We start from the raw sequence: 19082 nt of genomic DNA, 5'->3' as shown, positions 1-19082 counted from the left end.
TTTAAAATATTTTTTAAAAGAAGTGTATAGAAGGCCAAAAGGGTGTCTACGACGAGCCTAAGAAGAAATGTGCAAAATAAATAGTAGCCGCTGGACTAACATTTGCGAGTCTACAGCTACTTGACATCGAAGATACGATTGTTATTATAGATTTCTTTTTAACGAGTGGGTTCTATCTATTTAGATTCGTCCGATCGCAGTAACAGACCCACTAAAGTTTCAACGCGAGCAATTCTCCCGAACCATCATCTTTTCACAAACTTACGTGGGGGGGGGGGGGGGTATGTTTTCGAAAGTTGTCTTCCGTCAAAGTCATTATGAATGGGTCGGCATTGCTCAAGTCCTTCTATCGAGTTAAAATGCCAGTGATTCTAAAGCATAACCCAAATGCGTCGATGATCAATGATGACTTGAAGAACAGCAGCACTTCCATTAATCATTTGGAAAATTAGTGTTTATGGTAGACGTTGTTTAAATAAACAAAATGGCATCATCATCGCTAGCATTCCGTAGCTTAGCTCTGTCGTCCAGACAGCAGGAAAAAGGAGAATTCATAAGAATAAAAAGAGATCATTCATGGTAGACACTTATTTCTGGAGTCTTACCTCTGTTTTAAATGGCGCTACTTCTGAACTGTCCTGTATGGTTCTGACCTGGTGGTAAACAAAGGAAGCAAATTTTGTTTCCAAGAAAATAGAATCTGGGCTGCGAGCCGAATGCGGAAGAATTTCCCATCTAAGGCCCATTAGAGTTTCAAGGACCAGCAGTGTGACGTTGGGCCTGACGTTGCCATGAAACAAGACGACTATGCTTCATCCCTGGTCTGTCCAGAGGTTTTTCTCCCCGACTTCTTCAGTTAGTACGACAAGTTGACTCAAGTAACGTTCGTCATTTACCGTTTCGCAATATTTCTCATAGAAGAGAAGTCTCTCTAGTTTCAGTCGAGTGAACAACATCACATTGTAGCCACCACATATGTTCGTTTTAGAGAAGAGGACTGACCGAAATTTAACCATATCTTTTTGCGTCGAGCATTATCTTAAAATTATCTGGTCGGTATCCTTTGTAGTAATCTTATAAAATATAGAGAATATACAGGTCAAAAAGTAATTGAAATTACTTTCTCATAGGCCTAACATTTTTTTAACTAACTGAACCTCGCAATAGAAAATATCGGGTCAATATTTATTTATTTGTAAATGCAGTGCTTACGTTTAAAAATCCCGCGCATATCGTTAGAAAGACATGACGATGTGAAATGACAATTATCTTCGTTTAATTAAGCTAACTTGGTCATCCAAACGTTTTCGAGATAGGGAAATCATGCTAAATAGTTGATGGGCAAAATTGCATGTGGTAGTACCTTAGCAGGTGGGTCATTTGTTGTCCGAAGTATCCAGTGGATGACTTTTACCTCTTTATAATGAATAAACTCGTGTGTAAATGCAGGTAAACTATATTCCAGGAGTCTTGCATATCCTACTCTAGATTCGTAAAAAAATTAAAAAATGAATAACGGTGAAAATTCGTTTGTTATTGAGCCAGGAATCCGGTCGCTTCAGAGTGGCTGAGACTTTGATTGCCAACAGAAGATACAATCTGGGCATTTCGCTGATCAGGACAAGCATTTGACGGCATATGGTTTATGTTCTTTTACAGGTTTACAGTTGTGCGGGTCGATAACGCTGGTCTTCTTGAAATCGAAGAGAGACGAATTTTCTAAACTCTGTCCTTGCTAAGGTGTTCATCCGCCTTTTCCTTAAGTTTTATCGAAAAAAAAAATGTCTGTTTGTATGTCTAGCCCAGCGACGCAGGCAAATACATTATAACCTGGCTTATAGAAATCGTCGACAGGTTAACGATATACAGTGTGTTTGTGCGCGGCAAGAATAGTTTGCTAAATTTAGGTCATTGTAACAAGTGGTCAGCCATAAAGGTTTTCAAAGAAGAACAGCGATCACGCTTTTTACTTTTTCTGCACGGCTAATTTGCTTTTAGCCTCAGCTTCATCTAAAAATCACTTACGCACTCTTGCAATTTTATGAAATATTTCTAGCCCCAACAAAAACAATCTAGAGAAAACTGCAGAAACTCAAATTAAATGAATAAGGACCTGAACTTCCGTAACGATTTCGCGTCCAAACTAACACAGCAAATAGAGTATATAAAGAGGGCGGAGCAGTTGAATACTAAGGTCTTTCTGTGACTCGCTAGATTGACGGACGTACAGAGACAATTTGATTACCGTATCTTCTGCTACTTTAGGACCTCAGCAGTATTTGTCTGAAGTTCTCTTCTGATAGCAATACTTTGGTTTCCAGATGGAGCTAGGTCATTTCGTGACGACGTAAATAAACTTAGAATATCCATAAGTTAAACTCGGCTAGCCTATACTAGTGATAGCGATTTGTCAACTCAACGAAACCTTTCATTTCAACGTGAACGGCATCTATGCTGAAAACGAGAACTGAGCCGACGAAACCCGGCAAAGGCCACATTCTCGAAGGCCTCTAAAAGAAGGTAGCCTATAATACCTGCCTTGGAAACAAATAATGCAGATGACCTATCTTTGACATCCTTGTGGAAATTTTTTAAATTGAATTTACTGAGGATTTTTGAGGCACGTCTCCATAAAATCAATATCGGCTTTTTTTTTGCTGCCATGTCTAAGTCCTACTAAGTTTCGATATATACACTATAATATTGAAGTTCAAAATTTCTCAGCAAATACGAAATCGTGATAGCCAGCCACCTATTCCATAGTACCTTCATCAATATTTAAGGCTTCCTCTAGCACACGGTACAGCTCCATATTTTATTAGCTACCCAAAAAGTATTCCGAAAACACTTTTTTGTACTTATAATTATATCTAATCCGTGTACATACGTGTTACAATACGGCCCCTCTCTTAACTATATAGCAAAAAAGCTCTGCGGCGGTTACTGCATACGTTATCCTATGCAGAGTTCCTTGACAGATGGGGAGAGCCTTTCAATCGTCCGCATTGTCCGTTGCACCTGCCAGTCTTGTGGGCTTTCTGTAGACCGCAGTTACTTTTTCGCTGGTTGTTGTTACAACGGCTTCCTACATCCGACCGACAAGCAGCTTTCGTGGGTGCAAGTAGAGCTGAGAAGCTGGACACAGCATTACAAGAAGCCTGCGAATTAGCCCGCTACAACGGTGTTCAGACGAGGAGTGTTCGTAATGAACTGCCAGGTTGCGCACACATTCTACATACGTAGCCTCGGTTTCGATCTGGGCAGCTTATACCTCACCGTCGACGGCTTCTACCTCCTGACGGTATTCTACGTGCCCCAGAACCTTGCGGGGTGTTAATAGGTTTGTCTATCAACAGTTGAGTTAGTGCCGCTTCCGCCGTGTATCCTCCTCCTCTTTATGTCTATCGTTCCATTCTACATTAAGGACAGTGACGAGAACAGCCTGCATCGTAGCGATCTAACCACCCAAACAGGCAGTAGGCTGTGCCTCTTGTTATGGACACTGTCTGAAACGTTCACGACGGTTTCGATAGAGGAAGATACCATTGTAACTAGACATGTTATAAGTGGATCAAATGATTAGCAGATTGCAGCCACAGACCTGTTGCGGCTATGGCCTACTACTGGCTATATTGGCACTAGTTATACTGGTGAATCGCTGAAGCATTACTCGTCGCGAGGACAGATACGGCGCACAGACGAATAATTATCGCCTACGCGTAGTCTGTATAGCAGTTAGTTTCTCGATCTGTCAAGATCGGAAATGAGATTCGCGTACTGTCAGTGCACAGAAAGAACAACAGAGACGGAGTTGACAGGAGGTGTATCAGAAAATATCACGATAGTTAAGCAGAAGACGAGAGAGAACCAAAACGTAAAAAATTCTAGGCCACTATTTCGTTGTTTCTTACGCAATGAACAGACATCTGGGTCGTGCACGCATCGACAAGGCTTGCAGCTTACCTGCATCTAGAATAGAAATATGGCCGTGTGACTATGACGCGGTTGTCATTTATGTGGTGCCTGAAAACGGAGAAGACCATAAGAGAACTCGTCTACGAGACTAGAAAGACAATGTGTGCCTAGTGTCAAACCTCAGTTTATTGCTCTCCCAGGAAAATCCGAAAATTGCGCGCATATTGCCTGAGCCATCCAGTTACTAGGCGCCGAATGCTTTTACCCTATTATTTCGAGGCAGAATCGAGGTACGCGTATTTTTTTCTCACAGCAAATTTCAGCATTTCACCAGTTTGTGCCGCAACTTATTCGATCTCATTGTATTGCAGGATATCCGTTAGTCAAAGTGGTACCTGCGTGTACCCTAGTAAGTAGTAGCCGTCGTCGCTGGAATTAGCTCAAATACAGTTACCGGTGTCGTGTGTCGTCGATAACCAAACATGGATAACTCGGCCATCGATTGTTGCCTATAATTTCCAGGGATACAGGTCCTGATCACCGGATATGGCGCTGATTTCTGAACGGCCAATCGGTCTTCAAACCCCGGTAAGCATTTCTTCGTCGCCGCTAGTCTCATCTACGTCCCATACCCCTACAGCGGTAGAGAAAACAGTAAATGTATTACATATACATAGGTGCACCTGTAAGTACCAGTTAATCGATGTGTGTGCTTGTGTTAGGGGGTTAATTTATGGATAATTACAGACGTATGGTCAAACGCGAAAAATTCAATTGTAAAGAATAAACATACGTCCAATTTGATTGTTCCGCACTTTTCATGGTGGTTTTTTGGTAACTGTCAACTACGTGGTGTATAAAAGCTCCGTTATCTCACACGAGCCGAGGACTCGATCTTAATATGTCCTGTTTAGATTTTTTTTTATAGTACAAATTGGTCTCACGCGGATATTTTGTAGTTTTCACATATTGTCAAACTGTGCACCAAATGCATATGCTATTTAAGATGTTGTAACGTCTAATAGTGTAACCGGCTGTTATTAATAATGCAGAATATGTAGGCTTACAGTGTGGGGCGACTAATTACATATACATAAATGGGGACAAGTTAGTCCTATCGAAATTATGGAAGTATTTTAGGTAAGTTCCGCAGATATCGCAGGTTTTATTTATACCACCGACATCCAAATCTGTCTCATACTGATGGGATGATATGAGAAATTAGCGTTCCCATGAACTCGCCAAATTTCAATTCACAACCTAGGTTACAACAGTGATTTGCGCAAGCTTACATCGACTGCTAGTAAAACATGCAGGAAAAAATTCATGCATCGACTGCGCGGACTTATTGTCCTGACACCCACAAGCTTCTGCTTAAAGCCGACAGATTTTCCCAGCGGCTGTTTTAGACTAAATAATGTGGTTCGTGACAAAGGTGAGTAACGCCTCACCTCGAATGAGGCACCACGATACTGTGCTTAATGAGGGCGGACCATGGGGTCGAGATCACGATAGATTGTTTTTCAGGATTTTCCGAAACAGGCCGTGAGCCGACATCTGTGACCTTCTCAATAGAAACCGACGTTCGAGTAACTGATAGAAACCAATTTGCGATTTACTACTGCTTGAAGTTTATTCAGTATAGTTAACTTATGCGTTTAACGAGTGTAAAATCCAATATAGTAATCTATGTGCCTAGACGAGCTCCTTGTCTGAAGGAAACGATCGTCCTTTGAAACACAGTCCTGCTGTATCCAATCTGGCACATCTATAGTAGGAACGTATAACAATACACAGCACAACTGTTGACACTCGTCATCGATATCATACAAACTTGTTAATTCCTTGTATGGAACGTCCCTATAAACAGTAATAATGTAAAGACGATGAAATTTTTTTTAATTCACAAACTTCACCGGAATATGATGACAGGCGTGATAGCGTGAACGTCGACTCGAAACCATTTCAAAGAGTTTTGAAAAAAAAAAATGCTAGAGAGTGTGCTATCACTCTCCGTCGCAAATTTCTTCCCCGTACCTTTTTGTCATAATTAAGGTCTTTTTAAATTAAATTTAAAAAATACCTGAACTTGTACGCACGTACCTAGGCGTATGTGTTTTCTAAGATACCAAAGCTCTTGAGGCATCAAAAGCCTGACGTAATTATTATATACTGCAAAATCCAGTCGAACCTGTAATCATGACAGACAAAGTTGTCGGGAATAGGCCATTACCCTCCATTACCATGGATCAAATTAGGTCGAATTAGGATGGCCGCTTTCACTAGCTTCCTGTATCCATGTCAGCGATCCCACGCTGACTCTGATATTAGTCTTCAGTAATTAGTTATACCAACCATCTGTTAGTGGTGTTTTCTCGATACTTATTTATACCTATTGAAGCTCTTGTTTCTGGTAATCTCAACATACTCTATTTAACCTGTGCGTTTTCTCAATATGATAATACAACTGAATCGCAATTAGTTGTTTCTTTGATCTAGCTTACTTCTAACAAACATTGACAGCAGCTGATCCCAAACTGGACAGCTTCTTATTTCACCTACCAGGATCCTGTTTTTAGACAGGGGCATTTTTATCAATGACTTCGCGCCTTTATACGTACCTCCACCAGTTAGATAGCAGAGATTTGGCGCGGTTAGGACTTTTTAAACAGGAACTATTGAGGCCAAACTGACAACAGCTGGTCGAGATCAATGACAAGAGTGAGGAAAGCAAGTATATCTTTATGTGACGAAGCCTCCGGAAGCCTTCATGATCCTCGCTATCCCGATCGGCTACGCTGCGGTATACGTTCTGTTCTTTCGCCCTCAGTCAGCAGCAGCAAATGGCATGTGCTCGCTAACCCAACCCACTGCACAAGTTCGCCCCATCCCATCCAGTTGTAGTGAGGTTCTAAAAACCCGGCTATTTTCTAGTTACTCTGCTACAGCCGCTAGTTCTTAATTGAGTGCCCTCAATGCACTTTTTTTTTCTTAAGACATGTCCCTTGTTAGAGGCGTCTTCTGCGGCACTTACGGAAGCAGTAACACAGCTGGAGAAAGTTGTGGTCGTTAGTTTACTCTAGATCGTCTTGTTACTCCTTCCTCCGGCTCGATTAAAGATGTTCGCCTTCAACCATCACTAGGTCTTTTTGGTGCTCGATCTCTTGCTGGTTCCTTGTTTTCCTCGACATCTTCTTCAGCCGGAACGTCACCTTATTCCAGGCCTCGCCGCGTTTTTCGTCGTAAGCGAGAACAACTAAGATTAACGAATGTAGTTAGTCAGTATGTGGGTAGCCATCCGTCGACTGCTATGGCTAGCTCCCCCAAACGTCAACACGCGGATGGACTCTGACTTATCGCGTCGGTGGCACCAGAGTCTGTTACACTCTGAGAGCAGTTTCGTCTGTGAGCACCAACGATAGCATCTGGCTGAAGAACCTAGGGTATAGGGAGAAGAGGGAGCGTAGAACGAGCGGTGCTTTTTAGAGCGCTAATGCTTCATGGCAAACTTAGCAACGCCGCTGATGGAAACTCTGCGGAAGATTGCGGGGTTGAAACAGCAAGTTTTGCGGAAGCAGCAAAGAAGCTGTTGCCGCAGTAAGACCGAGTGAAGATAGGAGAAAGGGATAAGGCACAAAAAGACAAAAGGCGGCGAATAACGGTACCGGAATAGATGAGTAGTCGAGCCGCCGATATAACTACCACAACAACCAGGAAAGGGTGGATTTTACTGAAGGAAAGATCTCCGGCTGTTATTAAGTGCTTCTAGAGTGGATTTTGAGAAAGATAGCGTACATCATAACAATAAGCTGTGGTATTAGCATCGTTGGCTGGACTAACAATCTTTGCGCTATGAAGTCCTTCACAACGTCCTAGGTTCTGGAATTGGCCAGGTGTTGACAAGAAGTAATAATGGCAGGTGAAAGTTCAGCAGGGACAGAAGCCACAAAAGAATCGGAATGGGCCTAATGTACTCGCTTAAAGAGATTGCTGTCAGTTACCGAAGGAAGACATAGATTATCTCGATTTAAAACAGGATGGATTTACGTATGGATTGAGTTCGTATGGGTTTTACGTGTACTTTTAACATTAAATTATAAATAAAACTCCATTAAAATATACTTTGAAGCTTAATAATGAGCATGAAAATAGGGGGTTGATGTAATTGCCTCGTATGTATACCATTACGAAATTACATTCGTTGATGGATCATTTGAAATAATGATGTGAATATCCGTAATTGATTAGTTAACAATCAAGGCCAACTATTTAAAGACGAATCAAACAGACAAAAGTACAGAACCAGGTCCTTACACCTTTTGTTTGCTGTTACGAAAATCACATGAATGATCGACTTGGAGCGGCTGCTCTTAATACAAATTATTCTGATTTGTGCTTAGATGCTCTTGACAATACGGCATGTCTCCGAACCATTTCCACAAAATACGGTTTTGGTATAACGTCAAATGTAGAGATACTGCTGTATAGTATTTTTCGAAGCAACGCTTGTTCATGTTCCATTGAAGAAGGGCATTGAAATGGTGATGACAACTTTTACGATTCCCTAACCAACCAGCCTTGTTTAATTGCTTAATTATGATTGCTTAACTAATTGTATTATTTAGTATGTTGATTACTATCATATCAGCTACTTTTACTTCTTTACGGAAATATATTGGCGCTTTTTCAGCCAAAAAACTGAAGCAGATATTTTTTAATTTTAAAATAATATATCCAGGCTAAAGATGGGCAATGTTTCGCATTTTCCTGGCAATACTAAAATCGCATCGCTGCGAACGATTTAGACAAGTGATTACGTCATCCAGCCATTGAAGTTAAGCTAATAGCGTCAAGGAACTTCTGTAAAAATGTTCTGTCTGCACATTATGTTTTCTATTTTTCTATCTAATTTTCGACATTCGTAATAAAATAGTTCGGAATCACTTTAGAAGTGGCTACGTTCTTAGGGAACTTTACAGGTGGAATTACAACAGGGTAAAGTCTCGCACCGCTTCGGGTAACACCCAAACGTCGAGCACTTTTTTTTTATAACCAGCTCCCTTCAAATGATTGAAATGACCTATCTGGTGGTAGACAATTAGTTCTTTGGCGACGTCATGACCGTTCACATATGTCTTGCTCTACTTTTGCAATCATTTAATTGATTTTTTTCGCAGTGACCGATGTCTCTGATCGGCCACTACAAAGACCATTTTTCACAGGAAAATTTACAGTATGAAAGTGACACAGCTCTCTTTGGGCCGTTAATTTTGAGTACACACCAGGGCTATAAGCAACATAAACCCTTTGTGAACCTGCGTAGCATTTGTGCGTTTATCGTACCACAATGAGAATGTTTGTAGAAACTGTATTTTTCAAAACGCGATATCCCAAGTCTAAATCAAAGCATTACAATACGCCTACTACTATGAAATTTCAGCTTCTAAAAGATATTAACGCTAATCCTACGCGACTTCACAGTTACCTAGCTAGAGAAACGATCAATATTTTTTTCAATAATCAAATACGTCTTTATTATATATAAATTATATAAAGGTACCGGATGAACTAATCGAAACCTTGTGAGCGGGAGTGCGGACGTTAGCTTTCGTCCTTGGCTTAACACCAAGCAGAGACAGAAATAATTAATTAATACTTAATATAATTGTAATATTTAGTAACGAATATCGTGTAACACTTATAATCAATAGTAGAACTCGTCCAAATTAAGCAGAACGCGTTGTTTGTAATGATATATAGCATCGTAGACGTGTTTCTATTGTCCGGTTTTGGAGGGACTGCGACAGATCGTATTGGGCTTGAATTTTGATTCCACCCACACTAGTTCACAAAGCTTTCGTCTCCTATTGTTGAGATGCGCCAATATTAAGGACACACCAAATTACCCTCGAGAGCAAAAGCTATCGAATTCGATTTTGTTATTACCGCTCGTTCCAGCCCGAATATCCCGCTTTTCTAGGAATTTTCATTACCTCTAACGGCATGGAGCCTGTGATCACAGCAGTAGGAAAAGCAAAGGCCTAGGAGAAAGGGATGCTCGATGTCGACTGGTGCCACCGTTTCACTGAACGCTACAAAAACGATAGGGCACGTCAACAAGAGCAACTAATTAACTAAAAGAAAAAGAAGCAATTTGAATAGATGACATATTGATTAGTAGTTAGATGAGCCTTTTTAGGCGCGTTCGAGTATCAAATCATATGTAAGTACTTTGCCTTGTCAGTGTTAATGACATGCTTTAGGACATCCATCGCAAAACAAAAGTCACTGGTAACGGAGACCATCGTTACCAATTCGCGCGACGCGTGCCTTTCTGGGGCCGGCATCGGCGAGTAATCGTTCAGGCTTAAGAATTTTTTGCGGCTCGTTTTCGGGAAAGTTTTGCGTGCAACATACATTTAAAATGGAATATTGCTTTTCGTCAGGTTCGTTTCCCTTTTCTGAGATAGCTCTCAATAGGATTTGGCGCAGTGTTGCTCATATTCGATAAATGGAGACTTTGCTTATTACAAAGTACTATCATAATTTAAGAACTATTATTTTTGTGTTTTTTTTTTTTGAAAAAACTAGGACCCTTTTTACAGTGCTTTCTTAGCATCTTCACCGTTCAAGTTTTCCTGTACACACTTAGCTATTCCTCCCCTATAGGCAACTACGACCAACTTGAGATCAAGAAATTTGTTCCTATCATGCATCTGCCATATATATCGTTCGTTCGCAAATAATGAAATACTTGCTTGTTTGATCTCTCTCCAGAACCGTCTCCGAGTCCAAATTTCGGAAACATCATCTCAGTGCGGTTGCCGTTCTTTTTAGTAACTGCACAACTAATATCTTCCCTTCCGGCCTTTTCCCTATAACAACAGACGTAAGCTTCCAGCACAAATTATATGTGTTCCTTGTCCAACGGCTGCTGCTGCACACACGCTAGTCATGGCAATGACGCGTCAAGGTAGGGCTCCCAGACCGGCCTCGCTCCTGCGGAAGCTGTCGAAACCTTGTATCCTCGGTGATAACCTTCGATAACATTATTTTTCCCTTCCTTTAGATGTTTTGACTATTTTTTCGCACAGTGTCATCCTTGTCGTGCGTCCTGGTACGCCAGTTCACTTCACTGAACCTCCTACCCAACACATCCGGTTGCCGACTGCAGGACAACGACGCATGTCCATATGTCCAAACTGCACCAGCCGCTGTTGCGACTCAGAAAAACGTTTCGAAGCAGAGAGACTATGTTTATTTCTGTTGGGGAAGAAATGAGAGAATAATATCTATGTATGAATATATAATGAATAAATTGGTATATATATAGAGGTGAACAAAAAGTATATATATTGAACACTGTCAAGTTACTCGTTTGCAAATTGTCGTAAGACATTTGCGTCATCCTGTATATGTCATCCTGTAACCCGATAATTCGGCTAAGTATCTATAAAACATACCCAGACGTACGCGCATGCAGGTGTACATTCGGCTCGACAACACTGGGGGGCGCCACATTAGGTGTTGCACCGGCAGAGCTACTTAGCAAGACAACTAATGGACGACGAGCACTGCAAATAGAGAGTGTCAACATGGCTGAATCTAAGGGATAGAACTGCTTTTTAGGCTAAGGGTGAACCATGAACTGAATGCGATATCTTCTATATAGTGATCTATGATTCATAGAAAGTACTTGAATTTGCGACATCTATTCTATATTGTATCGTCGATGTATTTGGATTAATCGAAACATAACTAGTGTAGACATGAATATTTACAAGTGGAGCAGGCTTTTCAGAACGTGACCAAGCCATATTGGCTTAAGTTTCTAATTGAGCTAAGTGAAGCGCCAGGTGACTCACGCCTAGGACATTTGTTTTTTTCTAGAGTCACCCAGAGGAGACAGAATTTAACGGCGCATGTTCCAATAGAATAACTATAGACACTTTAATGAAGCAACATAAAAAAACGTGGGCAACGCTATACAGGGCGATTTTTTTTTCGATCAACAAAACGTTAGAAATCATTATTAAATTCGAAGATTTTCATAGACGCTAAAACTGTATATAGTTTTAATATTCCGCATGGTTCGTTTCACTTAGACAGTAAAACAGCTTGAAAAAATTGCCACGAAACGAAAAAGGTCGTCTGCAATGTGGTTCGACAACGGTTTTTTATGCCCTTACAAAAACGTAATTTTGGCATGACGATCCGGAAGTGCGCTATTAAAACAGCAACAGGAACGCTGACGTTGGGCGGTAAACAAACTCACGTCGCAGTGCCCTGTAAATTATGAACGTATTACAGGCTCCTGCACGGTGCAGGCCATAGCCAGTACCCAAGTCAAAAGTATCGAACTATGCGATCGCGCATTGGAGTGATAAGTTCGGCTCGTGGGACGAAGGGCATCGACTTGCAAGGCCAATATCTTCATGCAGCATATGGCGGCAATCGCAATTTTGCATGCTTAATCGACAGCAATATTACTGGAGCATCTAGAGATGACTGCATAATGATTGCATTTGGACTTGCCGGCTATAGCAAAATAATGGGAGTCAGTTATCTCGACTGTTAAGTGTGTGATGCTGATTGCAAATTATCTAGTTTAGCCTTTTTTTTTTTACATAGCATATAATTATTAGTAGCATATAATCATACATTGGATTGTTGCAGTAAAGGCTTACAACTGCAATTGATGTATAGCAGGTAAACTAGTAGGTACTAACGGGCACAGAGTTGATTGTAAGCAGTTTCACTATATGGAGCCCTGGAGACAGCAAAAGGCAGGGTCATTGTACGTTAAAGAAATGGCTTTAATTGTGCACATTGCCAAAAATTATCTAGTGTTTCTGCTTTACCTTAAACACTTCACATATTCTAATAAGCTGCTTTTCTAGCTAACCGTTTTCGTCGATAGCACAATATCCATGAGTACCCCTGCACGCACAGATATTTTAGGTTCAGGTCAACGAGCGATGCTGCGAATATAGATTCTTGAGTACTAGCAATGCCTGTTCTGAAAAGCAGTCAAGTTCCTCATCTTAAAAAACCTTTACTACGATACTGCAACAAGGTCAGCTAGCCGATATATACGTAGGCAGGCTATATTAAAGACCGTTCTTACAACTGCTTCTCAGTGGCTGTCGTCCGTAACGAAGAAAATGTTCAGCAAAAACAGAAAGAGCAGACCACACGGAAGTTTTCGCCGAAGTCCACGGTCACGAAAAGGACGGACCCTTTACCATTAGTTGCTACAGCAGCAGAAATATAAACTACCTTGAATCTCAAAGTCAAAGTTCGACATTTTCCAACGCTGACCCAATTTATTATAGATAACTATATCAATACTAAATATTTACGTAGAAAATCGTATTAGGGCGAAACCGAAACGTCAGTCGAGTGTTACGTCTATAATAGCGAGTGAGCCATTGCCACCTGGATGGCGTCCTACGCGCCCTCTCTACTTCCCTAAGGAAGAACTGCAATGATCGCGGCACGACACAGAAACTGTCCTTCAAATTAATCAGAATGATAGCGATTTGCTGATCTTCAAAGATTTCCGAACAGTATTTCAATGTGGTATTTAGTTGTCTTGTTCTGGCCGAAGGCTTCATAGAATTCAGGCACAGGTTTCCTCGATCCCTGAAGATGAATTACGTCCTAGAAAATACAGCTCTAGGAGGATCGTCGCAAAATCGCTGCTTAATTTTCACCTCTATGAGTTTTTTTACTTCGTAGGATTGGAAATCGGAAAAAATTATCCGGAATTATAATGTTAAGGCCAAACCTTACATGACGAGTTCGCTTGTTAATAGTGCCCTTTAGTTTAGCATGTGTGCGCTAAAATATTAATTCATACAAACAAACACGGTCCCGATTCCATCTAGAGTTATTCTTCTAGTTTCTACTTTCGTTTTGAAACACAAGTATATTAGCTTATGCTCGTTTTTTCCATTTAATATAATGATCTTTCATTACTGGCTTAGAGTACAAAATGAGAGAACACTTAGTAGAAAGTGTTTGGAATTTTGTCATTTTTGTTTAAATCGAAGTTGTATTTCTCGTTCTGGTTTACGACTTGTATAAAATTCACTTACAGTTAAGTGTAGATCGGAACGTTTATTCACAGAAAGTGATATATTCAGAGGGCAAAACGGAAATATACGCTTTTCCTAAGCCTAGTACTCTGTGGCCACTATGTTATCTTTTGGGTAGATGAGATCATTTGAACTGCCACTTTCTGAAGCTCAAGGCCAGCCCCTTTGCTATATTTAATATATATATATATATATATAATTTAAAACTAATTGCGATTTTTATTTTATAAATCAAACTTCATAGTTACAAGTTGATCCAGAAAATGTTGTTCATACATTTTACGGCATCAGTTAATTCGCCATTATCTCTCAGAACATTCTCAGAGCGGTCTAAATGCTCCTAATGCTACAATGATTTGAATCAGTAATGACGCAAATCCACCCTGAGTTTCCTCTTTGAGGGGCAGCGATGTATCCGTTTATCACAAACGTTCCGCGTACGGCGTCACAACGCGATGCTGCGAAAGATGCTGCTTTGAGAAACATAGGGAAAGAAACTTCGAGTTACGTTAACTGTGAACTGGGAGGTTCTACTTTAAACATTAGCAACAGCGACAATCCTTTGCATATCATTATATACTTGGATCTTTTTTTTTGAAGATATATGTGCTGAAAGTAATAACGTATCATTTTTCCTAATTTTAGGGAGTCTAGACCTCTGTCTTCATTTACCCAGTTCCTATGTTTGCCATCCTGTAGTGAGACGATCGACTTATGTTTGAAGAAGATGTAGGCATCGTTCATTCAACTACGAGAGATACTGAGACCTTAAGCTGAATCGCTTGATGGCCACAATAGATGGAATGGTCCAACCGGATACACCGCCGTTCGGTCTAGCGGCATCGTGCCTTCCTGGTATTGTGTTTCCGACATCTGAAAGTATAACATAACTTCACTACACCCGATAAGCGAGCAATGGCTCCAAATATGGCTACATTAGCATGCATCCGGTAGTGGCCCAGTGGGAGAAATTTATGCGCTACATTTGAATGGAGTCAATACAAGGCAATATAATAGATAATAACAAATAAAAAATTCGAAGATGAACGGTCTTAAACGGTTGGTAAGCTGCGACCCCGCAACGGTTTCTTCGTAGGAATGATCCCTATCGATCCGTGGTCGCCATGCGAAGCCATGGCTATATGCAAAGTTTGAAAGCCTTCTGCCTTGACACCGGCAAAAAGGGCGTCAATTGTGGATTTGTGATAGGTCGCAAATTGCTTTTTTAACAAAAAGGCCATAATAGCATTGCGGTGAAGATCTCTGGCGTTGAAGCGAGTCGCTATTTCTAAAAAAAAAAAAAGTAACACAAGATCTATGCGTATGGATACCTATGAATATAAACAATCGAGCATTGTAGAACTCTCCGTAGAATACGGCTGCTTGAGAGATGGTGTAAGCCACACAGATGAAGGGCCTATCGAAAACGGTTTGGATCTTCGAAATGTACAGTGTACTACAATGGTAAACAATATGTGATCGATTGAAATTTATGACGCATGAAGAATAATTTGTACAGTCACGCAAACTATAAATGATCATAGATATCAATAACTGTACAGCATTAGCAGGCTGCGTAATGTTACGCTACGCAAAGTCATTACTATAATTAGGTTAACTTCTATAATATGTTAATCAACAAACGTTGGTCTAATAAAATTGAATTTGAATGAAATTACATAATCAACTTAGTATCCTGTTTCTCGTGTCGTAGTTATATAGGGCCGTTTGTCTAAACTGATTTTTTTCTTAAAAGTCCTGCTTTCCTTCAATTCATAAACAACTGTATGAGTTACTCTGCGATTGAACGTATCAAATTAGATCATAGAAAGTGTTTCCGTGGTAGCTCAGCGGCAATGCGTTCGTTTACTAACTTAGCCTAAAGGCACCTGGTGGTCTAGTTTTGAACCCAGGCTTAGACCCACATTCTTCAATGGCACCGGCGCCAGACGTAAACATTCGGGACAATTGTTTAGAATATAAAAAGCACGAGTAATATTCGCCTTAGCCATGAACCGCCACCGCGTTCGACCGTAAAGTGCCCAGAAGATCTATGATCTCGATTACAGAAGAAATAACAACGTATCTCTATCATTATCATTGCAGGATCATTCATTTTATACATTAATGCATTTCTGTCATCAACAGAAACTAGGTTTTTAAAGGATCGATCCTGGTTGACACGATATTGTCAACAGATATTTATTACCGTAGAATGAATGTCTGCATTGTGTATACTGTTAAAGGGTACAAGCGTATTCTGAAAAAGGCTGTGCAGGGAAAAGCCCGTATCAGCCTTAATTCATGGCTGTTCGTCAAACACGTCATCTGAGACAGTACTACGAGAAGCGGAACACTTTGTATACGTTCAAATACTCTGTATAGATTCTTGAATTAGTAGTTTAATTTTTCAGTTATTTACAAATACACGGAGCTCTATTATTAAATGAATCAGTCAAATTTAACCATAGCTCACGCGTGGCTCACGATAGTCGAAACCAATACTTAACTGGCGATTATTACAAATTTCAAAGGCGAATCGATTGGAATATTGTGAAGATACTGTGAATGAAGACAGTGAAGATTGCCATCATAACTCTGAGCCCGAATCGAAGCTGACCCGCTTGTTTGCGACAAAGACGATTTACAATATTTGATGATATACGAACAACGAACCACTGGGGCAAATATGTTGGGAAGACTTCCAATGTGCTATGGAAGCTATGTAGACCGTCAAACATAATGTCAGGGTCTAAGGATGTGAGGCAACGTTAACGATGCCCACTCCGTGAAAATGTCTCACGTTTTAGAGAGTATCGATATGGGCCTGCTTGAGCATGATTGGGATGCAATGTCTATGTTTTCGCTACTTCAAAAGCGTAAGTACAGACTTTTATACAGAAGGGCGTTGCCCGGTTTCAACATGATTACAAGAGTTGTTATGTCAAGCTTTCTCTGGCCCATTCTACATTTTGCAAACTAAATTCCTAGATACTTGGAGAATTCACGGCCAAATTTTTAATATGTAGAACTCATCAACAGCCTGAGGTGTCGTATAGTTTCAGCCCGCAAGGGCAGCCATCGCAAGTCAGATGAACTGGAATAGCCGGAGGATGCATATATGTATGTTCCGGCTCTTATATATATATATATATATATATACATACATATATATACGATATAAGATACTTTAGATGCCCCGAGTGTAATGCGCCCATTTTGCATAGTGAGTAGAGGAATTTGTTAATGCTGACAGCGACAGATCTCCATGTTTGAGTTTTGGTCTTAATCTGATAATAAATATTAGAACTAACTATCCTCCTGACTACGTATATCTACCAAGCATTACCTAAATCAAAAAACACATTGTGTATCCTCAATTTTTTTTACAGTAAGTGTTGCTGTGTTTATTGAACTCTGGTAATATTGTTTAATACAGTACTATAATTATCATAAATAATATTACATTACATAGACAAAATTTATTTTTCGACAACGTTGAATTTTTTTCACATTCTATTTTTGTTTGAGATGATTTAGTGTCATTAGAAAATCTCTTCAGTTTATCGCACTATAATTTCCTTTGCTTTTTCTTTTGCCGTAAAAAGAAAGCCTGAGTTTATTTCGTACATTTGTCCTAAACATTGTCGTCATCATCATCGTCGTCGTATAGAGAAATTACCATTTTCTTTTAGTTTCTATCTTCTCTCTCTTGGTTTTTTGGTCAATACCGTCCCCTGCTGGGTAGATAGCAGTTCTATCGATTCGTGTTCCAGTTGTCTGTGTGTCTATGTTCCTGTGGGTGTATGTTTATTTGCTATTTCCCTTATTGTCCACATGGGGGTCTTTATCGCTATTTCCAGGTGACATTTCCTATAGCAACTTCTCAATCCTACGTACAACTTCCCGTCCAAGATTAGTCCGTTTGATTCTGTCTTAGCCTCTAACGAAATGTCGTCTCTGTTTGTTACTGTTACTCAAATTGGTTTGAGCCAAAAATAGAATCAATCAATAAGCAAATCTTCACCGGATAAGTTGGCTATTGTTAATGGAGTTTTTAATTTTCGCCATTAATGCTTTATTTATTTTTTTTTTTGTTTTTTTATATGGTCTCATATATTTAGTTTGACGTCAATCATTGAGTTATATTGGCTGATGTCAGCATTGTAATTACCACTCGATTGAATTCGTTCCCACTGGTAACACAATAACAATTACATGACCGCTAATAATAATGATATAAATTGTATGTGCAGCAATATATTAAAGTAAGACATTTGGGCTGGCATTTACATTACATAAACAAAAATACTCATATTTTTAATAATTAGTTTTTCCCCATATTCGGTCTGCTCAATCTGTCTTCCTTTGTTTACGTTTCGCTCGTATCTTTCCTCATTTAACAAATCGAATCTTTCTCATCCTTTCTTGTTATCAGTAATAGCATCCTTTACTCAAGAATCATAAAGTCTATTTATCGTCAATTAATTTACTAGTTAGTTAGCTTAAAGATCACAGACGAAAGGTTACGACCACTCTTCTCAGCGTGACATCAGCCATTTCACGTGTGTCGCTAAACCACCGCCACTCATTTCAACAAAAAAAAACAAACGATCAGTAACCCGAGGTCGATAGCCAGCCACCCCCGAGCCCCTTGGGGAAAATTTATCTTTTTTTTAATCTACTCACTGATTAACAAGGTGTTGGTCGCCTTTGATCTTCGTCACTTCAATACTGCTCCGATAATTTGGCGACATCATCACATAACCAATTACCAATGTGCTAGAATACACGACGCGTCTACACATCACACATCGGCTACCAGTGAGCACATAGCGAAATAGTTGTTCTGGCTGATCAGAGCGGCCGCAGCCAAGTTAGGTCGGCGAATTGCTGAGGTTCACCGACTCAGGTTAATCCTGAAAGCCACGCCGATAGTTACATTAGCTGTCACTGTCGTCCTTTTAAGGAACTATCAGTAACTGTCGCTTTTAGATGTTTCGAGCACGTGGATATTAAGTAATAGAAAGTTTGAGTAGTGTGGGCATCGCACGCCGATCTATATAT

At 40.1% G+C, this 19082-nt stretch overlaps 3 long non-coding RNA genes across 3 annotated transcripts in view; 1 reads left to right on the top strand and 2 right to left on the bottom strand.

Moving 5' to 3' along the window:
* Positions 1-3156: 3156 nt before the first annotated feature.
* On the top strand, positions 3157-15606 carry LOC111249937 (uncharacterized). The gene is made up of 3 exons (XR_002673129.2): positions 3157-4205; positions 4287-4503; positions 14661-15606. It is a non-coding gene; the product is annotated as an uncharacterized LOC111249937 (long non-coding RNA).
* On the bottom strand, positions 9450-13282 carry LOC147755780 (uncharacterized). Its single transcript, XR_015327363.1, has 3 exons — positions 12821-13282; positions 11379-11489; positions 9450-11178 (listed from the first exon to the last, which is right to left on the bottom strand). It is a non-coding gene; the product is annotated as an uncharacterized LOC147755780 (long non-coding RNA).
* Positions 15607-17390: 1784 nt separating the features above from the next.
* The window catches only part of LOC147755779 (uncharacterized), a 4041-nt gene continuing 2349 nt past the window's right edge, over positions 17391-19082 (bottom strand). The window contains exon 2 of the long non-coding RNA XR_015326701.1: positions 17391-18934. This is a non-coding gene — a long non-coding RNA (uncharacterized LOC147755779). The remainder of the gene's footprint in view (positions 18935-19082) is intronic.

Source organism: Varroa destructor, unplaced genomic scaffold (genome assembly GCF_002443255.2).
Source record: "Varroa destructor unplaced genomic scaffold, Vdes_3.0 BEIS01000004.1, whole genome shotgun sequence".
Classification (NCBI taxonomy): Eukaryota; Metazoa; Arthropoda; class Arachnida; order Mesostigmata; family Varroidae; genus Varroa; species Varroa destructor.
The sequence above is the reverse complement of the archived record's forward strand: the minus strand, read 5'-3'. Positions and strand labels throughout refer to the sequence as shown.